Source organism: Dasypus novemcinctus, chromosome 3 (genome assembly GCF_030445035.2).
Source record: "Dasypus novemcinctus isolate mDasNov1 chromosome 3, mDasNov1.1.hap2, whole genome shotgun sequence".
NCBI lineage: Eukaryota > Metazoa > Chordata > Mammalia > Cingulata > Dasypodidae > Dasypus > Dasypus novemcinctus.
In genome coordinates, this window is record NC_080675.1 from 186,890,538 (window position 1) to 186,901,914 (window position 11,377).

The 11,377-nt window shown below is 40.6% G+C and overlaps 1 protein-coding gene across 8 annotated transcripts in view; it reads left to right on the forward strand.

Moving 5' to 3' along the window:
- Positions 1–11,377, forward strand: part of LOC101445888 (methionine synthase reductase-like) — a 215,384-nt gene that overhangs the window by 31,656 nt on the left and 172,351 nt on the right. For 3 of the 8 annotated variants that reach the window (XR_011648523.1, XR_011648521.1, XR_011648518.1), the window contains exon 8: positions 1,197–1,285. The gene's annotated coding sequence lies outside the window, so the exon portion shown is untranslated. Of the gene's footprint in view, positions 1–1,196; positions 1,286–1,380; positions 1,414–1,523; positions 1,704–11,377 lie in introns of those variants that run through there. The other 5 variants (XR_009185331.2, XR_009185326.2, XR_009185327.2 and 2 more) reach the window with 3 other exon arrangements.

An 11,377-nucleotide genomic window follows, 5' to 3' on the forward strand; every position in this document is an offset into this window, starting at 1 on the left:
TCTTGCTTATCTGCTTTTGCCTATGTTTTCCTTCAAACTTGTCATCACGGTTGCTTTAATATTCCAGATATCCATCTCTCTTGGAGCAACAAATTCTTTTCACTTACCAAATGACCCTTCAGTTCCCATTATAATGGTGGGTTCCAGAGCTGGCCTAGCCCCTTTAGGCTCCAAGGGCCACAACCTTGTGGTTGTGGGAATGAATACATAGTAGCCATTTTTTGTTATTTCTGTGGTACTTCTTAGCATCTTTCCCTTTGGTTGTGAAACTTATTTTTTAAAAATTATCAAATTGAATAGCATAAAATAAATTGTCACCACAGGGAATAGTAAGTACCATAGTAGAGGGACTTTGCTCTGTAGTGGAACTTTCTTTTTTAGTGTACCACTTTTGTTTTTCATTTTTTTTAAATAGTACTGTGGTTTACCTTCCTGGTGTGATGAAGAAAACAATCATAGCAGAGATCTAGTTCCCCAGAACTTTCAAAGTTAAACCCCAACCATCAGGAATTTTAACAGGATGATATCAATAGGTGTATCCAAAGAGAACTATCAAATATTTTTAAAAATATGTAGAATCATGCATATCTCCAGATTTGTGAAGTGTCAACAGTTTGTATATACTATTCCCTAGATAGTGGAATAGTGCCCTTTTGGACAAAGTTGTTTTGGGTTTTTTTGTTTTTGTTTTGTTTTTTTTATTTTGTTTTTTAGTTTTTCCTTAGAAAAGCAAATGAGTGATATAAATGGACATACTCAATGTGTTCATTATTTCAGAAATACTTTTTAAAATAGATTGTTGTTGTTCCACCTTTTAAAGGCCAGGCTCCCTGTACCACATCTCCAATAGTAATTCAGACTTAATTTTATTCATAAAAGTTGCTGCTAACATTATTTAATGTAGAAATTGGTGTAGGTTTCCCAATGTAGTGCTTATACTCTCTTTGGACACATGCCACAAGGCCCCTGGCTACCACATAGACGGCTGGGGTTCCTGGAGGTGCTGCCCTGGCTTTGTGTTTGCAGGAGTGGCCACATCACCCTGTGGGTAGTACATGTTAATTGAGTGAATGAACTTCAATGAGTGCAAAGATGACTTTTACACACCCTGGGTTTGGTGGTGGTGTTTCCTGATGAGAGAAAGAGACTGGTTTTACATGTTTATGTAAAACATCTTTACTGTGTTTTTCACTTAGAGAAAAACTCCAGGAACAACATCCTGATGGAAACTTTGGAGCAATGTGGCTGTTCTTTGGCTGCAGGCATAAGAACAGAGATTATTCAGGTATGCCACAGTTCTAGGATTTTAATGCTCAACCACTGAATGTATAATTTTTAATGTCAGGTGTTTTTTTTTTTTTTTTAATTATTTTTTAGCAGGTACCAGTTGGATATCAGATGCGGACCTTGGAGGTAGGAAGTAGGCGCTCAAACCACTGAACTACCTGCTCTCCATCATTCAGGTGCTTTTAGCTTAAGTTACCAACCTGCCAGTGACCCATTCATTATGTGTTCTCTTTCAGAGAGGAGCTCAGCCATTTTCCTAAGCGTGGGGTCTTAACTGACCTGAAGGTTTTCTTCTCGAGAGATGTGCCTGTGGGGGAGGATGCCCCAGCCAAGGATGTGCAAGACAACATCCGGCTTCACTGCAAGCAGGTGGTGAGAATCCTCCTCCATGCAAGCGGCTCTATTTACATGTGTGGGTAAGTGGCCATGCTGCGTACAAGCCGGATAGGAGAAGGCAGTGGATGTTTATAAAAGAAACAGAAGTCTCATCATTTGAGAATCTAGGTGTGCAGTGTTGACACATCTGATTCTCAAGTACAGGAATAGAAATGCAGTTGGAAAATGATTCTAACATATGTTTCATAGCCAAGAGTTGTCATCATTAGGGAAATAGTCGGAAAAAGTAGTTGTGTCTGCTTTGATTTTGTTACATATAAGAATTGGTGATATCTGCAGTTGAACTAGGTACAGAAAAAAAGCATGGTTTTGACTTTGAGAATGTGGATGCTAAGATGCTTTTCCTGTGAGGCAAAATTTGTGGTATCCAAGTTGACATAAGCCAGGAGACATTGAGGCAAGATCCATTAGTGGAATCCATAAATGTCCTAGAAATATGTGCAACATATTTTGGATAAGTCCTATTCTATTGTATTGTTTCCTTATTTGAAAACGACCCCTGACTTGACCTCATGACCCATTTTGACTTCTGAAAAATACAGCCTTGGGTTGATGAAGGGAGTCTGGCCATCACGTTGGTGTATAGTTTCATCTCCTTTTTGAGGAAGCATTTGATCTTCACTTTTCTTTTGTGGGGAACAGTGCCGCCAGTGGGCAGATTGATGCACTGCATATCTTACAGTTGAGAACTTAGGAGTCATCTTAAATGGCCAGGCACTTAAAGCATTACCCTTGAACCAGCCCCTCATGGTGATGGTGAGAAGATCACGTAGGCTCATCTTCTCAGTAAGATTGGAGACTCTGTCAGTGTCATTAGGACTGGAAGCTGTGAGTAGTTCATCATCTATTTCCCACTTGTCTGCAGTCAGGATTCTGCTTTCCTCCACCTCCCTCTAGTCCAGAAAGAGACAACAGATGCCTAAAACCTGAATGGTCTTGCTTGCTTCCTCACTTGGACCTCAAGTAGTCAGGAGGGAATGTCCACAGGTTCCCAGCTCCTGGAGTCCACGACTGCACACTGCGCACCATGGCCCTGTCATTGTCTGCCCTGGATCCCATCCCCTCTTTGTCTCCTCGACTTTTTGTTGGCAAATTTCTCCTCTGTCTCTTCCATTTTCATACTTCTGTTTCTATTGGATCATTCCCATCAGTATACAAACATGTGGTTAATTCTCTATTTAAAACAAACAAAAAAAAACAGATTTTTTAAAAATTTAGTAATGATATAAAATAGTCAAACAATATAAGAAACCAACTTAACCTGATCAATATGTAGAGAAGGATATATCAGATAACTGCAGAATAAACCCTCTTTTCACACAATGCCAATGAAATTTTATAAAATTACTGTGTATTTGATCATAACACAAATCTCAGTCATTTTAGAGATGAAAATCATACAGTTTGTTTGCTGACCATTGTGTAATTAAATTAGAATTCAATAACAGGTAACTAAAAATCTCTCCAAGCGCTTAGAAACTGCACAACTTTCTATACAACCAGTGGGTCAAGGAAGAAATCACCATGAAAATGACAACACACTTTGAGCTTATGAAATTTCCCCAGTACCCTAGAGAATTGATTGTACATGTCCACAAAATGAGTTGTATAGGAGCTTTATTTACATAGGTAACCTATAGTTAAAAACAACTCAGATGTCCATCAGTAGGACAATGGATAAGTAAATAAAACATGGTTTATATATATAATATATATTCTTGGAAACATATAAGGTGAGCAAGAGCCAGTTTTGGAAGGTCCTAAAGCACTTATTAGGGGTTTGGGCTTCCCCCAGGAACACTGGGGAGACTGAGGCATTAGAAGTGTGGAAGTGTGGGCAGCTTAGCATCAGAGTGGCCCCAGACTTGGGGACCTGAGTGGGGATGGGGCAGGGGTACACAGCTGAGGCTGGTAGGTCTTTGGGGAGTCAAAGGTATTGCTTAGTCACTTCCAGAGGATCTGGGAAACATTTCTGTTTCTTAAACACTGGTACTGGTACTAAACACTGGTACTGTTTTTCTTTTCCAGAGATGCTAAGAATATGGCCAAGGATGTAAATTCTGAAGGAAATAAGGCATAATCTTCAGATTTTATAAGGCTTTGTGGGTGTTCATTATACTTTTCTCTAATCTTGTATATTTCATGTATTTTATAAGAGAAACCAATCAAAGAAAACAGTGAGACAGAAAACCATACCGTGCAAGTACTCTGACATATGTAATTATGTACCTATTGTATCTATCAAGCAAAATAGAAATACGGTGAAAGCCTTAAAAGGGACAAAGAACAGTGATCTTTATTGATAGGTATAAAAAGCTTAACAATCAAAAACTTGCATGCACCTACCAGTACTTCTTAAGACTTCCAAACTGATAGACCCAAAAGGAGAAAGTGACAAATCTTTAACCATAATGGGTTGTTGGGATCTGATCCAGGCCAAGTCGTTATCCACAATTGTTCTTTCTCTTGGACACTGGTAGATTCTGAGTTTTAGGTAGATATTGGTCTGCTGTTTCCCAACAGTTTTTAATGGTGAAAATAAATCTCTGTCCATATTCTGCCGTACATACAGATATTTATTAAAGATTTGTTATTAGCAGTCAGGTACAAAATATTGCCCATAGCCTGTTCTGTAAGCTTGATGAAGCCAAGCCCTGTCTTTTGAGGTGGGGCAGCCGCCTCTTGCTGGCTCCCCGAGGTGGTTGTGATGGGTCCCAGGCTGATACTCTTCCTGCCCAGTGGTGGGCACCATGCTCTTTTAGCGCTAGGCCTCAGGCACCCCTTAGGGGTGCATGTTGGGGGGGAGTGATGGGTAGGGCGGGGCTCTAAATTGCTCCAGCCAATCTCAGAATCTTGGATGCTAGTACTCTAACTTCAGTTATTCTAACAAGCTGCTGTTGTCCCACTCTTTTCAGGAACATTCATAGTGCTTATTGGTGGAGGCTATTGTTGATTGGTGAAAAAATTAACAGAACAGCTTGAGGTTGCCATCTCTGGAAGATGGATTTTCTGAGTAGATGCTCACTGTACTTAGAGGGTTCCTTATTTTCTGTGTCATAGAAACATGGTGTGTGTGCTGAGGTATTCTAAGGTGAATTCACCCTAATACTGGGACAGCAAAAGGCATCTTTAGTCTTAAAGTGTCAGAAAAAATCAGAGGAAAGATGAGAATTTGCATTTCACAGTGAGCGAACTTGCTGTACCCAACAAATGGGGCACCCACATTGATTTCACATTGCCTTATTTTATGCAATTTACTAAGTAGTTATGACCTAGATCATAATTAACTCAAAATATTTCAAACTGGTTTCAAGTTATCTTTCAATAATGAAAGATGCAAATAAAAACCTTTTTTTATTTGCCATTTGTGACTCTACTTATTCTTTTGTGTAAATACCAATTGCCATTTGGTGTAATTTTTTAAAATTAAATAATTTAATTATTTTTAATGTTACATTAAAAAATATGAGTCCCCATACACCCCCCAGACCCTCACCCCACTCCTCCCATAACCACAACCTCCTCCATCATCATGGAACCTTCATTTCACTTGGTGAATACATTTCTGAGCACTGCTGCACCACGTGGTCAGTGGTCCACATTATAGTTTACACTCTCCCCTAGTCCACCCAGTGGGCCATGGGAAGACATACAATGTACAGAAACTGTCCCTACAGTACCACCCAGGACACCTCCAAGTCCTGAAAATGCCCCCACATCACATCTCTTCTTCCCATTCCCACCCTCAGTACTACCATGGCCACTTTCTCCATCTCAGTGCTACATTTACTTCCATTACTAATCACATTAGTTCCAGAACAGAGTATCAGTAAGTTCACTCTAATCTATATTCTACTCCTCTATTCTGTGGACCCTGGGATGGTTACATTCAGTCCACCTCTATATTAAGAGGGTGCTTCGATTCCACTAAGATGATGGATGCAATTCTCCTGTTTGTAGTTGTAAGCACTCTTGGCTCCCTGGTGTGGTGGTTGACCTTCTTCACCTCCCTGTTAGCTGGCTGGGGTAAGTCCAATAAACCAGAGGGTAGGAGTTGGAAGACCATTGAGGCTCTGGCCTGCCTATCACATTTGTTTGGTGTAATTTTTATTCTCCTTGAGGAACTTTTAAGACATCTTATAGTACAGGTCTACTGGCAAATAAATAGAACTTATTTTCCCTTTATTTTATTTTTTTTCCTTATTTTCTTTTAAATGTTCCATTCAAAAAATATGAGGTCCCTATATACCCCCCACCCCACCCATGTCACCCCTCCCACATTAACAAACACTTCCATGATTGTGGCACATCCACTGCACCTGGCAAGTACATTCTGGTGAACCACTGTTAAAGATATTTTTGCTGGGTATAGATCTCACATTTCTGGCTTTCTATTTTTTCAAACTTTTTAAAACTGTCCTTCCATTGTCTTCTGGCTTGCATAGTTTCTGATGAGGTATTCAAAATAATTTTCTCTTTTCCACATACATAATACATACGTCTTTCTCCTCTGGTTACTTCCAGACTCTTAAAAATTATCACAGATTTCCATTATTTGAATGTAATGTGTGCTGTTACAATTTTATTTTTTATATACTGTTCCAGGAGTGTTGAGCTCTGTGGATCTATGTCTTTAGAGTGCTCAAGAAATACAAAATTGTTGGCCAGAATATATTTTTCTGCCTGTCAAATACATTCTTCTTGAAGTTTGTTTTCCATATTAAGTATCTTAATGTTGTGTTCACGGAGGCACCAATGATTTTTTCAATCTTTTTTTGCCTGTGTGATCTTGAGTTTGAATATTTTCTACTTTTCCATCTTTGATTACTATTTCCTCTTGTGCAATATCTGATCTGATGTTTCTCCCAGTCGATACCTTTTTATTTCAGATCCTAATATGTTAAAGTTCAATTTCTTTCTATTTTTTAATTCTTCAGTTTCTCCAATTGTTTTGTTCATCTTTTCATTTAATTCTTTGGGTATACTTACAACAGCACATTTACAGTCTTTGCTAAATTCATCATCTTTGAATTTTCTGTGACTTTCTATTCACAACTTTCTCTTAGTCATGGCTAATAGATTTTAGTGTTCTTCATATGTCCAATAATATTTAATTGGATATGGACTCTGCCAATATTATGTCCTCAGATGCTCAGAGTTTGTTGTCTTGCTTTTAAGCATATTGTGCATACCCACAGTCACATGAGACAATTTTACAAAATCTTTGAATATTCACAGATATCCTCTGTGAGTTCTCTTTTCCCAGATATGCATGACTAATACCGGGCCTTTTATTGTAGTGATGTTTATAGAATGTAAACATCCTATTTTAACAACTTTCAAGTGTATAATTCAGTGACATTAATTGCATTCACACTGAGGTCATACGATCACCACATCCATATTGGACCTTTCAGCATACCAAAAGAAAATCTGAACTTAATAAGCCATGATTCTCTATTCTGGTACCACTCATGATCCTGGTAAACTGTAGTCTATTTTCTATCTCCATCTGTTTCCTTTATTTGGGTATTTCCTCTAAGTGGTAGCCTAAATATCCTTGCATTGTCTTATTCCACTCAAGATGTTATCTTCAAGGTTCATTCATGTTGTGGAATGTATCACAACTTTATCTCTTATTGACTGGATAATATTCCATTGTATGCATGAAGCACATTTTTTCTATCCTTTCATCTGTTTGATGGTCACTTAGATTCCTCTCTGACTATTGAGAAATGTTGCTGTGAACAATGATGTATAAATATCTACTTGAGTCCTTGCTTTCGATTTTTGGGAATCTACACGTAGAAGTGGGAATGTTGGTTCATATGTTAATTCTATACATGACTTTCTGGAGTCCCAGGGGATTAATTTTCAAGAGGCTGCACATGACTAGTAACAAAGTGTGAGGGTTTGAGTTTCTCCAACCCTCTGCTAATGCTTATTTGCCATGTGCCTGTTGAGCCCTGAATCTCAGCAGAGTTGGCCACATCTACTCTCCAGCTCATGGGACTCATGCAGTACAACGAACAAGAAGATCATAATGGACAGTACCCATCCCATGCATTTTTAAAAGTAGGAGCCATCTAGTGAGAGTGATGGGGGGCCTCACAGTGGCTGTGAGTGGCATTTCCCTAATGACGATCTCTGTTGAGCATATATTCATGTGCTTCTTTGAAAGTTTTCAGTGGAGAAATGTCTATTTAAGATGTTTTTCCATTTTAAATTGTATTTTTCAATATTTTCTTGTATAAATGAATGTATTATTTATGTATTCCTGATATTAATCACCTTTCAGTTTTAATATCTCCCATTCTTTAAGAAGCCTTGTCAGTTTCCTGATAATGTCCTTTGATTTTAAAAAGTTGTTTTTAATTCTGACAAAGTCCATTTTATCTGTTTTTGCTTTTTGGTGTTGTTCCTTTGGGTGTCATGTCTGTGAAATGACTGCCAAGTCCAGGGTCATGAAGGATTTCCTTATGTGTCCCGGCGACTAACCCTGGATGACCCTGCCCTGGGGAAGGCTGGTCTTGCCAATTGTGTGGAAGCTGCCCAGGAGGTCCTGGGATCACATCTGGCATTGATGCTCAGAGCTCATCCCAGATGGAGGTTCTATTGCTGGAGAGCAAAACCACAAGTGGGCATGGTCAGGTGGCAGTTCAATCATTAAATTCCTATCCCTTTTGACAGACCAGTGAGGGATAATAGAGAGGCAGTAAGAGATGATTGCTTTATACCTAAACAGGTAGCAGACACTTTATTAACACATTTCTTTGAAAATTTTGAAAATGAGCACTTCTCATTTCAATAGAATTATTATTGTTGGTTACAAATTTATTGAAAGCTCTGCTCAATTGAAGTCCTGTATAATCAGAACCATAGCTGAGGTAGAAAAGGTGGATTTTTCTGCTTCTTGCCCATGTCCAGTCTGCTCATTCAGTCACTGACTGTGGGGACCCATAGATCTGGGGCTCCTCACCAAGGTGGACTTTAAGGTCCCATAAAATGGTAGGATTGGATTAATTATCGATGATTATATATTCCATGGGGACCACTATCCTCTACCCCATGTTCCTCAGCTGTTATTCCTTCCTGATGAGAGGCCGAGGTTGGGAAATTGGACCAGGCCATCCCAACCTGAGTGTTCCATCAGTTGCCAGGTATTAACACGAGGTCAGACAGCAGCACATAAGTACCTTAAGACTTCTCTAGGACCCTGGAGATCCCACAGGGCACACTTTCACTGGCCTCTGGCCCCCACCCTCTCTCCGGAGACCTTCTGCCTGGGTACTCAGGAGGATTAGCTCCCACTTGTCCTGGCCTTCGGACTCTCCTGGCCTATTGCCCTTGACCTGGTCCTCTCATTACTGGAACTGAGCTTTCCATCCCTGTTAGCCGGATTACCCAGTGTACATTCCAGGCAATGGGCCTGAAACCCATTTGAGTTCAGGTGCTTGCTTTTCCCTTTTGCTGAACAGAAACTCTCTGCAACAACCCCTCTTGCCCACATACACTTCCATAGTATCTCTCTCCCATCCTGAACTATACATTCTGCTGGAAAGACCATCCACCAGCCATTTTCCAAGCTGTGGATCCTGACCCTGCTCTGGACCATATTCCTCACTGTTCCCAACAATGCAGATGCTTAGCTATGTGGGACAGCCTCCCTTCCCTCCAGCATGTGTGCTGTCCCAGGAGAGAACATTCAATGCTGATTTAAGAAGGACATTGCTATAAAACATTTTTATTGGAAGTTGTGAAGGTTTCTACCCATCCTTGTGATTGCTTGGATGTGTGGAGCTGACCCTGCTGTTGGACTAGTGCATCCATCTCCATCACAGATTCCATCTTTTTTTCTTCCATTTCCCCTTGGAAAGTTGCTTTCCTAAAGGACCATCCAATGTACACTAGGCACAAGTTTAGCCAACACGACGGGTGGACTTGGGTATGAACTCATTCACTGGGATGACCCCTCAGGGACCGTTCATTGTCCTATAATGGCCTTGCCAGTGGGCAGCTCCCATAATTCTGGGACTCTTGTGAAAGCTTTGCACAGAATCCCACATGTACGTACCTCTTTTGATTTGACGAAGTCTGATGAAAATTGAGAGGTCCTCTTTTAAGCTCCCAGTCTTAAATGTGGTTAAAATCCATCCTTGATTCCCTGCCCCAGCCTTCCTTGCAGACACTTCACATACTCTTGTCCATCAGCTGGGAAGGTTTTTTTGTGTTTTTTTTTTTAAACAGACACAGACCCCTGGTGCCACCAGGAATGCAAGCGGACACATAGGAACACACAGCAAATGGACACAGAGAGCAGACAGCAGTGGGGGGTAGTAAGGGAGAGAAATAAGTAAAATAAATCTTAAAGACAAATACATTAGAGACACACAGCCAAGTTGAATTGCTTGAAGATAGAATTAGCAATTTCAGGGACAGAACAAATGGAACTGCAAAAGGCAGGAGAACAGAAAGGGACAAGAATGGAAAAAATGAAACAGGGTCTCAGGGAGTTGAATGACAATGCAAAACACACAAACATGTAAGTTATCCATGTCCCAGAAGGAGAAGAGAATGGGAAAGGAGCAGAAATATCTGAAGAAATCATGACCAAAAGCTTCCCAACCCTTATGAATGACATAACTGTCAATATCCAAAATAACAGTGCCCCTTAAAAAAATAAATCCAAATGTACCTACTCCAAGACACCTATGATTCAGAATGACAAATATCTGATATAAAGAGAATTCTGAAGGCAGCAAGAGAAAATGAAAGTATCACATAGAAGGGAATCTCAGTAAGATTAAATACCAAAGTTTCATCAGAAACCGTGGAAACAAGAAGAAAATGCTTTGAAATATTTAAGGTACTGGAAGAGAAAAACTGACAGCCAAGAAATCTGTATCAGGCAAAACTGTCCTTCAAAAATGAGGGTGAGTTTAAAGTCTTCACAGAGAAAGAAAAACTGAGAGACCACCTTACCAAAAGACCAGAATTACCAGAGCTATTAAGAGAGTGCTGCAGCCTGGGAAAAAAAAAGAAAAGAGGATGAGAGAACAGACTTGAGAAGAGTATAGACATGAAGATTAGGAAGGGTACATTAAAGGTTCAAATAACAGGACATACTAAGAAGTGACAACAGAAAGCCAAAGACAAAATGAGCTTCAGGGGGAAAGGATCTCTGGGGGCTCCCTTCCTTGCTCTATTCCTAGTCCCTAGAATAGTGCCAGGCAGGGGCTTTCAAAACAAACACTTGCTGAATGAAGCCACTGGATGTGGGAGCAGGTCTCCTCCCCACACATCCGGCACCACCCCAGAAAAGCAGCAGGAGAAGACAGAGCCAGCTTTGGAAAATGATGTTTTGGTTGCTATGTTTGCAGTGGCTTCTACACCACAGTGATATGTCCCCACAGGGCCCCTCCTCAGCCAGCACCCCAGCCTAAGTGGAATGTGGGAAAGCCCCCAGTGTCTGAGGATGTGATGTGAGAGACCTGGGCTAAAGAAGCTACACAGAAAACTTCAGGTGTCGAGTGCATCACCTTCAGCTCAGAGCTGGGCTATGCCCAAGATCCCTTCCCTGGGTGGTGCATTTCCTGCCCATGGCAGCCCAGCCCAGGGAGCAGGGTTTGGAGGCCTGGGTGTCACACCAAGGCACAATACTGTGTCCTCTTACCCACAGGCTTGTGGGCCCGGG